General features: G+C 39.1%; 1 pseudogene; it reads right to left on the reverse strand.

Annotated features, from left to right (window-relative positions):
* Positions 1 to 540: 540 nt before the first annotated feature.
* LOC101573902 overlaps positions 541 to 13,207 on the reverse strand; it is a 50,616-nt pseudogene continuing 37,949 nt past the window's right edge.

The raw sequence follows: 13,207 nt of genomic DNA on the forward strand, positions 1-13,207 counted from the left end.
GCTCCTATATTTGAGTTTTATAGAACATCATTTTTCTCAACATGCATCTGAAGTTTTTCAATGTACTGTGGTATAAGAGCAACATATAACGTAAGTGAAACTGCTTTAACTTAAATATGCTTACTGCTTGGGTACACTCCTACAACATAACTAACTTGAAGGCTGAAAATTGTTTTGCATTATGGTCAATACTGAAATTTGTTATTACGTCCTAGATGATTTTTCAGGGTTCAATATTACTTAAGTTTTAAAACAGTCTTGATTTACACTTTACAGTATGCATAATCACAAGCCTGTAATGCAAAACTGATAAACTTAATTTTTATTTTCTTAAAAAAGGAAAAGAAAAAAAAAAGAAAGAAAAAAGGGAGAGAAAGAAAGGGAGGCCAGGCAAGCTAGCTGACCAAAAGCAATCAGAATCCACTATATTTTCCATTTACCAGTCATACTAGATATACTAGGCATCCCTTCCATTCTGTCCAATTCCCACAATGCACAGCTTTTATTTCTGTAGTAACTGTTTAGTGCTCCTTCTGTATCTTAAGCAAAGTTTGACTGATAGTCACTGGAGTTTTCCTGCAGAACTTGGTCATATCCACTCATACTGCTGGGATCACCATAACCACCTCCATAACCACTACTCAGTTGCTGGCTAGACTGGTTAGATAAGCCCATCCTTCCCGTCATTCGGTTGCCATAAGCGTGACTGCTTGCCCCTGCTGTAGAATTCCAAAAAAATTCTACATAGCTGTGGTCATAAGCTCTTCCACTTGTTCCTGCAGTAGAATTCAAGAAGAGCTCCACGTATCTGCGTTGCATATTGGCTTTATCTTTGCCATAGCTGCCACTGCATCTTCATGAGTAGCAAATTCAACATCTGTTTCACCAGTAACCCTGCCATCGGGTCCAATTTCAATGTGTACTCTCATGGGGTTAAGAGGAGAAAAAAAATATAAGTATCATTCTCAGTGGCTCTATAAGATAATGTGTATACAGTGCCCTGTGGTGCTCTGGAAACTAGACCCACCATCTCCATATCTATGATCAGACATTCCTGAGAAATGGTAATTGATATCTCTTCCAAACCTATGAGACCCAAAACCACACCCATGATTATAACCACCATAGTCATCATAGCCTCCATACCCTCCACCATAGGCACCCTGCCTCATCCTTCAAACCTGGTTCCTCTGCCAATGCTATTATATCCTTGTCCAGCCCCAGGCCTACCATAAGGACCTGGACACTGCACAGCCATGAGCTTTCAAGGGGGATCACAGTGGGTTTGGACTTCAGCCGTGATGCTCCTGAATATCTCAGTGTACTTGTGCCCTATTCTTTCCTTGTGTTTCTTTAAGGCCTTTTCAGCTATCTCCTTGAAACAAACTGCACGAAGGCCTCCCCTGTGCTCTGCCCCTGAAAGTCCACTGGCAGTCTCATCCCATTTGGCACAATTTCCAACCCTGAAAAGAATTGAACAACGTCTTCTTTGCTACAGCCAACTGGAGGCCTCTAAGCCAGACGAAACCATCATTGGCAGTATCAGGACTATTTGAACCTGTATGCTTCAACATCCAATCCATTTCAACACAGTTGGACTTGAATACTTCAACATATCTCTGCTTTAAAACTAAGCCCCAGGCCTAGTGACATGCATAGGTATGAGCTGTGAATAGCTAACACCAGCCTATGTTGATAACTCAAGATTCTTCTTCTTCTTCTTTTTTTTTTTTTTGCATTTTTAGGGAAGGGTCTATAGGGTGTTCAGGGTCTTACTACTAGATCAGACTCATAGTGATCCGCCTGGTTACAGCCTCCCAAGAGCTGGGATTACAGGGGCTTGCCACCACATCCAGTGATTGCTGTCTCATCATGCCATGGGGGCAGGGGCACGATCCGCACAGCAGGCCAGGGGATCAAAGCCCCAGGCCCTGAGCCTGCTCACAGGCACTTTAATCTGCTGAGCTATTTGGCCCACCCAAGATTCTTATACAAAATTCTAACATCCTGGTTCTAGTTCCTACTTGTATCCAACTGGCTTTCTTCTCATCTGCCTAAAGCTCAACTCCAAGCTCTGTGAGGGCACCGACCATATCTGTTTTGTGACAGAAGCATCCCAGGCTCTAGTACATTGCCTTCACACATAGTAGCAATTTCATGAATATTTGTTAGTTAACTCAGTGTTTGATCTTGTATGTCATCTCAAATTTAATACATATTGCAACCTGAATGGGTTTCTAAATCAGCTTTCTTCTGAACTTCCTCACTTCTACACATGACATTATTTTCTCATTCAGATGGGCTTTGGTGGTTTGAGTTATCTCTGCCTACTCTTATTTTTCCCATCCTGTGCTGATTATAGTCTCTCTGTCCTTCCCTCCTCCCACACCATGCTAGCCCAAGACCCTGTTAACCTCCTACTACTGAGACTATTGCAATGGTTGCTTAACTGTCCATCTCAGGTATTGGGCTTCCCCCACCCTAATGTCTTCTCGTCTCACAGCAAACAAAGGACTTTAGCCCCTGAGATAGGGTTTCTCACTGATAATTACTGAGTCCAGACATAGATTTCATTGTAGACAAGCCAAAAATTATTTATGCCTAGCACATCAGTCTTAATTTCTGTTGTGCACCACACAAGTTCTCTGCTTTAGTTAGAGTGGTTTCATTGATAGTTCTTGAAAACTCCAAGTGGGGGCTTTCATTTGCTTTCTAGCCTTCATATTTCCTTAGTGTCTTTCCCATGAAATACTGTAAATCTTACCCAAAATTTCTCTTCTGCACTAGGGTGTGTGTGTGTGTGTGTGTGTGTGTGTGTGTGCATGTGTGTATGTGTGTGTGTGATGAATGTCTTTTTTCCTCCTTGTATAAATTTTCCTGACCTTCTGGTATACCCAGTCTATCACGCATATGGACCATATTCCTTGCACTGTTTGATGGAAAGGAAGTACAGTGTAGTACTCAAACATAGAGCTTGTAGCCAGGCAGAGGATTTTAAATCTTGACTTCAAATGTACTCAAGTCCTGTTGCTCACTATCCTAGTGACTTTAGGCAAGTAACCAAATCCCTCTGTGCCTTAACGATCTTATCATTACGTCATGGTTGGAAGTGATGCCTAGCTCACAAATAGCTGAGAGAACAGACCTAGTCATTTCATATAAAACTGTATTACCAAGATGCTCGGTAAGCGCCTTCTCATGAATAGGATCAAATGGTTGGCTTTGGAACAGGGTCTAGTGCTGCTGCCTATGATCATGGCACTCTGGGAGGCAGAGGCAGGAGGACTGCAAGGCTTCAAGCCCAGCTTGGGGAATTTAGTGAGACCCTGTTTCAAAATAAAAATAAAAATAAAAATAAAAAGGGGTGGTAATGTAGCTATCCCAGTGCAAAAACCCCGGGTTGAAACCCTACAATTATAAAATGAACAAAAAATCTTTCCCCTTAGTTTTTTTTTTTTTCCCGCATATAAATGAGAAAACTTTCCTTTTGTTGTTTTAACTCAGTAGTGTCCCAATTTTCCCACAAAGCCACTGTACCCTGCATTATAGGGCCTCATTATTTGCTTTAAAGAGGCAGGTGGTGAGCGTGAAAAGAAGCAGCTGGTTCTATGGTGTGCTGGTGTGTGGAGAAATCCTGAGGACGGAAGAAATCTCAGAATAATATGTTCTAACTCCTGCTCCAAAGACTTTTAGTTTTTCTGTTTACTGATGATCACAACCCCTTGTCAGAAGTGAAAAGGCAGGCTGAATTAAGAGGAAAGGGAGTACTGTAAATGAGATATAGAAAGCCAAATAATTATCGTGGGAGAAAGAAAAATCAGAAGCTGGAAACTGACTTAGGAACAATAAAGGTATTAGATTAAAAATGAATAAGAGATGGAGCCATACAAAACAAATTTGATTTTTCAAGGCAAGAAAGTGTGACTCATTTAGTCTTTGAGAAGCAGAATATTACCCAAAACAGTAAAAATAATGAGTACAGAAGGGTATATGATATGGCTAGCTGTGGGAATTTCTAGGCTGGCTCCTGGGCTAATTATTAAGTATCCCAGCTCTCATTCTATATGCAAACTACGCATCCATAAACCTCTCTGTAGCAGGATGAGACACAGGAAGATATTCAAATACCAAAGTAACTATGGAAATGGGAGGAACAAAGAAAAATTCTTGAAAGTCTTCGGGTAAAGATAAAAGGAACACAGAATAAAGACGATCTCACAGCAGGGGCCTGTGACAGATCTCCAAATCAGGAAGTCAGGGAAGATGAAGTGAAGCAGAGCCAAATCTCCACATCCGGGGAGATGGTCCATAGGTTTCAACTACCCAGTTAACTTTCAGTTAACTCACTCAGGAGAGCAGAAACTGGAAGCATGTAAGACATAAGCTTAATTCTCTCAGTAAATGATGCAAAAGAGAGGAGCAAGAAGTTTGAAGTTGGTCAGACTCCCTCCTTCCCTTCCTCCCTCCCTTTCTCTTCCTTTTGTCTGTTTGAGACAGGGTTTTGCTATGCAGTTCAGGCTGGCCTTGAGCTCACTTTGTAGCCCTGCCTGGTCTCAAACTTGTAGTGATCCTCCTGCCTCAGCCTCTGGAGTGCTGGGATTATAGGCATGCGCCACCATGTCTGGCTTGGTAAGACATTTTAAGAAATATTTTATAGACTATTTTGGTATCTCAACTTAAAAAGAACAATTCTGGATTAGGCAAATTCTAGGAGTGAAAATGTTTTCCAAATGTTAGAAAACCAAACTCATGCTTACCTCGTTATAAATTTATATCTATCTATCTATCTATCTGTCTGTCTGTCTGTCTGTCTGTCTGTCTGTCTGTCTGTCTGTCTATCTGTCTATCTATAGAGAGAGTGAGCAAGTACTATGCTAAACAAATAGTTTGATGGAAGAGTATAAACTATGCCAAAACAAATAAAAGACAATGGACGCCTATATTTGGGTGATGTATTCCTTATGTATTTCTATGCAGCAAACAGAAATTTAAGGGTACAAATTTGGACTCTCCAAATTTAAGGGTCTTCACAGCTTTCTTCTTTTTTTTGGTCTGTTCAAAAGGTTCTCAAAGACTAGGGTTGGGGTTCACACAAAGTTATCTCCTCCTCATTCAGTCAAATCAAGTGTCAGTATCAGTTTAGATTTAGTGGGTAGGGAAATTGATTCTTCCTCTTAGTGGAAAGAGATGGAAAGAAATTTTTATGTGGCCCATTTGATTTTATTTTGTAATTTAGGCTCTGCAAAATAAATAACAGGTATGAAAGAATTTGACTTAAATGAAAACTGCTAAATTTTCTGCAAAGTATTATAATTTATATAGCTAACAATTGTTCTTTTCCTCCTTTTCCAATGTGGTCTTGGCATCTGTCTTCATAAGGAGATTTAAGAGAAGAGTCTAGTATCCTGGGTCAGTTGGCAGGGTGTTTGAGATTTTGGCTGTGCTACTTCCTTTTAGCTCTTTGAATTCGATATCCCAGGTGTGCGTCTGCTACCAATTCAATGACATATAAAGCATACTGAATTTCTGAAGGATTTTTCTGTGTGCCATAAATCTTGTGATAATATTTGCCATTAACTGAAGCACTGATCCACTGTTCAAAAAAAAAAAAGAAAAGAAAAATTACACTTCAAATCAGAAACACAGGTTTATCTTCTTAAATCTTGGTGCCAGAAGGCCCAGAGAGAAATAGTAAAGCACACATAAACAACAATTCAGTGACCTTGTTCCTGTAGCTCCGTGACAGCCTCCCAGGAACTCAACAGTGATGATGTACTTGAGGGATCAGCCATTGTTTATAAGAAACATCTTGGCAGTGGTTCCATGAAGCATGGTTCCTCTTTATGGAGCTGCCAATATGCACAGAATGTCTTTCCTGGCCCTTCCCTGATGGCCTTTTCACTTTGGTCATCTTCATGTCACCTGCCCTAGGTTGGGCCAATCAGTTTGTTTCTCTTATTAAGCAGAAACATTGCAGGAAGAGAAACAGATTTGTTGGTAGCTGAGACACATTGCCATAGTCTTGAAAGAAGGCCCATACCTTCTTGCAGAGGCAATATCCTTATTCAAACCCGCCTTCCCCTTTTATTTTTTCAGTGCTCAGGATAGGCCCGAGGGCCTCCCACACACTAGGCAAGTTTTCTTTTTCTTTTTTAAAAAATGTGTTTAGTACAGGATCTATAGGGTCTCACTACACAGATTTGACTTGCGGTGCTCCTCCTGTTTCAGCCTCCCAAGCACTGGGATTACAGGCGTGTGCCACCGTGCCCAGTTAAAGGCAAGTTTTCTATCACTGAGCCAAATCTCCAGCTCTTCCTACCCTTTCTTAGCCTTTGTTTGGTTCTTAATTCCAGTATTCTTTTAATGTATTTTGTTTTTTTGCTCCTATGACTACAACTGATGACTGTTACTTGCTATCAAAAGAAACTTAACTGACAGAGGACAGCTAGCCATGCATGGGATTTTGCAGTCATTTAGTGGGACCTATTACATGTCAGCCAGAGATAAGAATGCAAGTAAGAGGAGGTAGTGTGAGAGATAGCCCTGCAAATGGCAAATGTGTAATTATACCAAGTTGTGATAACGCTCTAGCGGAGAGACTTACAGAGTGATGTGGGAGTACAGATAAGGGTATGAATGAACACCGGGTAGGCTCCAGAACTGGGGTTGATCAGCTTGGACAAAGATACAAACTAAAGTCTGATCCAAAACTGCACAGAATATTTATGCCACCCCATTACATTACAGTGGCAGTGAATGAAGAATTTCTACACGGAGCCTGAAGACCAGCTGTTCTCAATATTGACTTGACATTGCACAGTGGAAACATTTGAATAGCAGCATGCGAGACTTAGATTATAGATGAGAGAATTTCCTGACAGTGAGTGTTGTTAATGTTGGGAGGTTGTAGAATCTTTTCCTCTGGACATTTTAAAAATAACATAGCTCTTCATCTGCCTGCCATCATATTGTTGAGATGCCGGCTAAAGTAGGGAGTTGGAAGATAATCACTCAAAGTCTTTTCTGGTTTAGATTTTTAAAAATAACACAGTCATTTTAAAAGACTTTTTACAAAGAGCAGTTTTAGTTTCACGGCAAAATTGAGACAAAGGTATAGAGATTTCCCACACCCTCTTGCCCCGTACACAGATTCCTGCATTGTCAATATCCCTCACCAGAATGCGTGCCTGTGTCACAACTGATGAACCGGCCTGATACATCATTTTCTTTGAAAGTTCATAGGTTAAAGTTCACTCTTAGTGTATCGTATATCCCATGGGTTTTACAAATCTATGACATATACCCACTATTATAACATCATAAAGCAATTTTATTGCTCTAAAATTATCCATATTTAACATGTTCACCCCTCTTGCCCCAGAATACTTGGGAACTACTGATCTTTTTACTGTGTCCACAATAAATGTATGGTTGAAATCAGAATAGTATATAGTTTTTTAGATTGGCTTCTATCAGGATTTCTTGTTAATAAGAAAAACAAACTGATTGGCCAAACTCAGGTCTGGTGACACTTCTGAAGCAATTAGCCATGGCCTAGAGACAGAGGTGACTGATGTGAAGAGGCCATCAGGGCAGAGCCAGGAGAGACTTTGTGTGCATATTGGCAGCTCTTTAAAGAGGAACCATGCTTTGTGGAACCATCACCAAGATTTTTCTTACAAAAAACCAACTTAACAAGCACTTAGGTTTCCTCTATGTCTTTTCACGGATTGATAGCTCTTACATTTTCGGCTTGAAAAATATTTTATTGCCTGGATGTAAATTCGTTCATTTACTTATTAAAGGTCATCTTTATTGCTTCCAAGTTTTGGCAATTATAAATAAAGTCATGACAAATATCTGTATGCAGGGTTTTTTGTGGACATGTTTTCTTTTTTTTAAGAGTAGGAAATTTTATTTGGGGCAAGGAATGGGGAATAAGAATACTTCTGAGTATGGTTCTTAATGCGGGTTGCTCTGGACATGTTTTGAACTCCTTTGCATCATCTATTATTATTATTATTATTATTATTATTATTATATATTTGGTTGTTACAGGGTCTCATTATGCAGCTCAGACTTGTGGTGATCCAACCTGCTTTCAGCCTCCCCAGAACTGGAATTACAGGTGTGCACCACCACACCTGGACTCTGGCAAGCTCAGCTCACCCTAGGGGCAGGGCTGGTTGGTGTGTGATGCTGGGGATTGAACTGCAGTCCCTGAGCTTGCCTCAGCTTGGCTAAGCAGGTGCTTAGTCTGCTGAGCTATCTCGCCAGCCCTGCAACATCCACTTTTAAAGAAAACTGTCGGGGGCAGCGGAGATAGCTCAGTTGAAGAAGTGCTTGCCTGGCAAGTGCAAGGGCCTGAGTTCAATCCCCAGCTCAGAAAAAAAAAAAAAAAAAAAAAAAGCTAGGGGCTGGTGAGATGGCTCAGTGGTCTAAAGCACCTACTTAGAACAAGCTTAGCAAAGCACAGGGACCGCGGTTCAATCCCCCAGCACCACATGCCAGCCAGCCCCCCTGGTGGGCTGAGCTGCCCCCCCCAATAAATAAATAAATAAATAAAATTTAAAAAAACCTGTCAAACCTATAAAAAAAAAATTAAGGACAAAGAGGTAATAAAAACGGGAAAATAAATGATCAATTCCTTCTGAGGTGAGAAGTGAGACAAAAGTTCAAGACTCGGGGGTGGGGAGATGGCTCAGTAGAATAAGTGCTTGCCTGGCAAACCCAAGTGTCTGAGTTCAATCCCCAGTTCCACCAAAAAAAAAAAAAAACAAAAAACAAAAAACAAAAAAAAAAAATTTAAAACAAAAAGTTCAAGACTCACTATTTTAGACATTGGCTTTAGAGTACATGGTCCACTGGTTGCTCTACCAGTTTCTTGACTGGCACTCAGTTCATTGCCAGCTAATAAAGGCTGCTGTGTTTCCTTCCTAATCCCGGGTCCTTCCGTGTCTCTTAATTCACTGTACAACCAATCTCATTTTGTAGAATATTTTGTGTAGGTTTATAGTTTTATTATGAACTTAAGCAAATGTGTAGAATAAGAAAGAAAGTATTAAGTATTTGCAACATTCAAGTATGTCTTTTATTTAAAAGTTAGATCCATTTTACTTCCTTTTCTGGAGGGGGCAGGGTCTTGCTATGTAGTCCAGGTGTGGCCTTGAAGCCATTCCGCCTCAGTCTCCCGAGTGCTGGGATTATAGACATGCACCACCACACCTGGCTACTTCTATTTTTTGAATCTTATTTTCTTCTATAATTGGTTTCATTTGTATTTTTTCACATGTTGATGTATTCCCTACATGTAGTAGCACTTCAGTGCTTTCTATGAATCTATAAATTTTAATAGGTGTAGTGAATGGGAAGGGTAGGACAGAGTGGACATACAGATGCCCTGGGGAAATCTGTGATGGGCTGCAGCCACTGCCCCTACAACTACTCTCTGGAGCCTCCTCATGCTGTTCCCAAAGATGAATCTTTTCCTTTCCTTTCCTCTCCCCATCTCCCCTCCCTTCCCTTCCTTTCTCTTCAAGAGACTATCATAAGTTTAAAATTAAAAATAAACCATGTATTCAGAGAATATTAATTTTAGTTGAGCTGATGATAGAATACATGACTTGAATTAAAAATAGAGCATTTAGTTAGGTTTAAAAAAGTGTTGAACTAGGTACAGGGATGTATGCTGTGATTTTAGCTACCTTGGGGGCTAAAGCAAAGGAATCACAAAATGAGCCAATGTGGGCAATTTAGCAAGATCCTGTAACAAAATAATATGATGAGAAGAGCAGGGGCTATAGATCAGGAGTAGAACATTCCTGGGTTCAGTACCCAGTATCTCAAAAAAAAAAGTTGGATAACATTTTGTAGAATGTGCCTTGAAGTCAGTTGAACACGGACCAAAATCTCTGAAACTATGAGCCAAAAATAACCTCTTCTGCAAAATGCATCTATCAGGTATTTTGTCACAGCAAAATCTGACTAATGTGTGTATACAATATGTACAGATAAACCAGGGTAATGAGCATTTACCTTTTCTCAAGTATTTATTTATTTATTGTGTTTGTGTGCATGTTAGGGACCATTGAATTCCTCTCTTTTAGTTCTGTTGCTTGTTTGATTTTTGAGACAGCGTCTCACTATCTAGTCCAGCCTGTCCTTGAGGCCTTTAACCATGGCCCAGGTTGGTCTTGAGTTAGTGACCATCTTCCTGCCTCAGCATACTCAGTGCTGAAATTATAGGCATGATGCCTGACTCTCTTCTAGCATTTAATAAAATGTATTAGAAGTTGGTGTGAACTATAGTCACCCCTACCTTTAATACATTATGCTTTCACCCATTCTATGCCTCACAATATTCATTTAGTCCCTCTTTCTTCATAGAATTGAGTGAAAATTCCTTCTTCTGGGATGAGAACATTGTTGAGAAAGGTCTTCTTTTTATACAGCTTTATAAAAGGTTAAAAGAAAGGTTAGTGTGTATCTTGATTTGGAGTCTTCTCAGGAGAATTTGTCTGGTAATCCTTTCTGCCAGGTCACCACTTTCATTAGAAATAGGAAGGGTGGGGGAAAGGCCAGAGTTTCTAACTTTTCTTTCTGACAGCTCCTGGCATTACCAGCTCAATGATATCTCTATTTAGTGACATTTAAAAGGAAATCTCCTTTGTCGTCATTTCTAAGGTAAACAAAAAACATATGCACCTTCTTCTTCCTATTTTTCTTTGAGGTGATTTACAGAGTTAGAACCTGGCACCTGCTGGAAAGGAAGGCTTTTGCTGTTTAATATTCTACTTAGTACTGATCTTCACACTGGACTTCGCATTCTGAGCAAGACTCTGGTACCCTGATAGTTGATCTTGTGAAATAGTTTAAATTTCTTGAAAATGCTTGCAAAATTATTTTTTTATAATCTTTTAAAATATAAAATAGGTCTTAACCAAAGAGCTGAAAAGGCTATATAATATATCCTACATTGTAACAGAATAGTATGGCTTATTACAATCTCAAGTGACAATGAGGTTATGTTTTATTTTTTGGATAAAGATCAGAAATATAGTATTGTCCAAAAATCTCAAGATTTTTGAGGCTCTGACTCAAAAAATCAAACAAGCAATAGAACTAAAAGAAAGGAATTCAATGGTCCCTAACATGCACACAAACACAATAAATAAGTAAATGCTTGAGAAAAGGCAAGTGCTTATTACCCCGGTTTATCTGTATATATTATATACACACATTAGTCAGACTTTGCTGGGACAAAAGGTGCTGTTTGTTTCAAGTGAGATAGAGGGATTTGTAGCACGTCTTCTGATGGGATATACAAAGTGAAAAACAATCAAAATAGTCAAATATCCATTTATATAAGCCACAGCGGGATGGTAGCCCTAGGTTTTATGCAGTGATCAAGAGGGACTACCTAATGTATTGAGAGTAATAGACAAGGCCCATACTTTATTATTTATTTATTTATTTATTTTTTAAGGCCCATACTTTAGAAGAAGTGCTATTCAGTGTTGTTGGCAGTGCTTTCTTTTGATGCTGTGTATGTAGACGTAAATGTATGCTTATGTAAATTCACTGTTTTGTTTGTTCAGCAGTGCTGAGAAACTAATGAAGCTTAAACTTGGGATCTCTCATGGCACGGACTTTTCAGTGTGTCTATGTGAAATTTGATTGTTGGTTTGTTTGATGGCTGCACCAGGAATTGACCTCAGAACTTTGTGCTTGCCAGGCAGGCACTTATTCTACTGAGCTATCTCCCTGGCCTATGTGAAATTTGAGAAAGTTGGGTAATTGTTGCTTGCTAAGAGTGCTAGGTCTTTATAATTTGACTTCCTATGATGGGTAATTGAATGCGTGAAATGGCTAGGCCATAGGGTGTCTGGATATGTGGTCAAATATTATTCTGGGTGTGTCTGTGAGTGTATATTTGGTTAAGATTGACTTTTTAATTAGTAGCTTGAGTAAAACAGATTGCATTCTGAAATGTGATTGGTCCTCATCTAATCAATTGAAGTCCTGAATAGCAGCAGGTTGATCTTCCTGTATCTCTTCAAGTAACAGGGAGCTATTGCCTGACACTTTGAGTTGGAATATGAGTCTCTTCCTGCCTTCATGTTTGAACTGAAACATTAGTCTTCATGGGTTTCAAGGTTTCTTGGGTCTTTTTCTTGTAGATTGAAGATCTTGGGATTTGTCAGCCAGAATATGAATATATATATATATATATATATATATATATATATACCTTCTGGACAGCCTTGACTAACTTCAATTTTGGTTCCAAGAGAATTATAGAACAGAGTTTGAAGGATGACTTTTTTAAATGGGTTCTGTAATTTTTGGATTAGTTATCTAATCTGATTAGATTTAGAGGTGATAAATAAATTATTCCATTTCCAATATTCCAGGGCATGATATGGCAAGAGGGAGAATATCACTATTTTATACTTATAATCTGTTTGTAAGAAACAAGGATCTGGGTAATAGTATAATGATACTCTTAAATATTTTTTGGCAAACTTGTGAACCTAATGGGATTGACTAGTTGCTTCTAGTGTCAGGAGGCAAAGTGGAGTGAGCACAGGGATTTGAATTATCAACTCAAGCTCTACATAAGTGACCTGGAATCTTCAATGTATGCCATAAAGGAAAATCTCATCTCTTTTTTATTCTTAAAGAGAGTACAAATTAGAATTAAAACAAAAAATTACAAGTGATATAGACTTTTCACGTAACAAAATAATATGAATTTCACAGTATTTGTTGTAATACATAGTGTTGTCTTCCAACCAGTTATTTATGTAAAGTTGGAAGAAGAAAGAAAAAAGAAAAAATACATAAGAAATTAAGGACAGAAAAAGTACGAAGAATTGAAAAAAGGAGATGAGAAAAATTAAAGCAATAACTACTTCTTTCCATAGACCAGCAGAGATGCCCCATACAGTTGTCCAAACCATCCTACTTAGTTACATAGATAAATCTCCCCCACTCCCTCTCCTGTTCTCCTTAACTCAGTAACTCTTTCCTTTTGAACAAGTTAATTCCCTTTTACCAGTCTCACTTCTTATAGATGCAGGGCTGAGACTGCTGAAATTCAGCCTCAGTATTGTATCATGGGATTAACTGAAGTCCAACATTCATAGGGAGTCTGTGGGAAGACCTTGATGAAGCTGAGGACATTGAAGTTACTAATCCTGATAAA

This window comes from Octodon degus, unplaced genomic scaffold, assembly GCF_000260255.1.
Source record: "Octodon degus isolate 3935 unplaced genomic scaffold, OctDeg1.0 scaffold00109, whole genome shotgun sequence".
In the NCBI taxonomy this organism is placed as follows: domain Eukaryota; kingdom Metazoa; phylum Chordata; class Mammalia; order Rodentia; family Octodontidae; genus Octodon; species Octodon degus.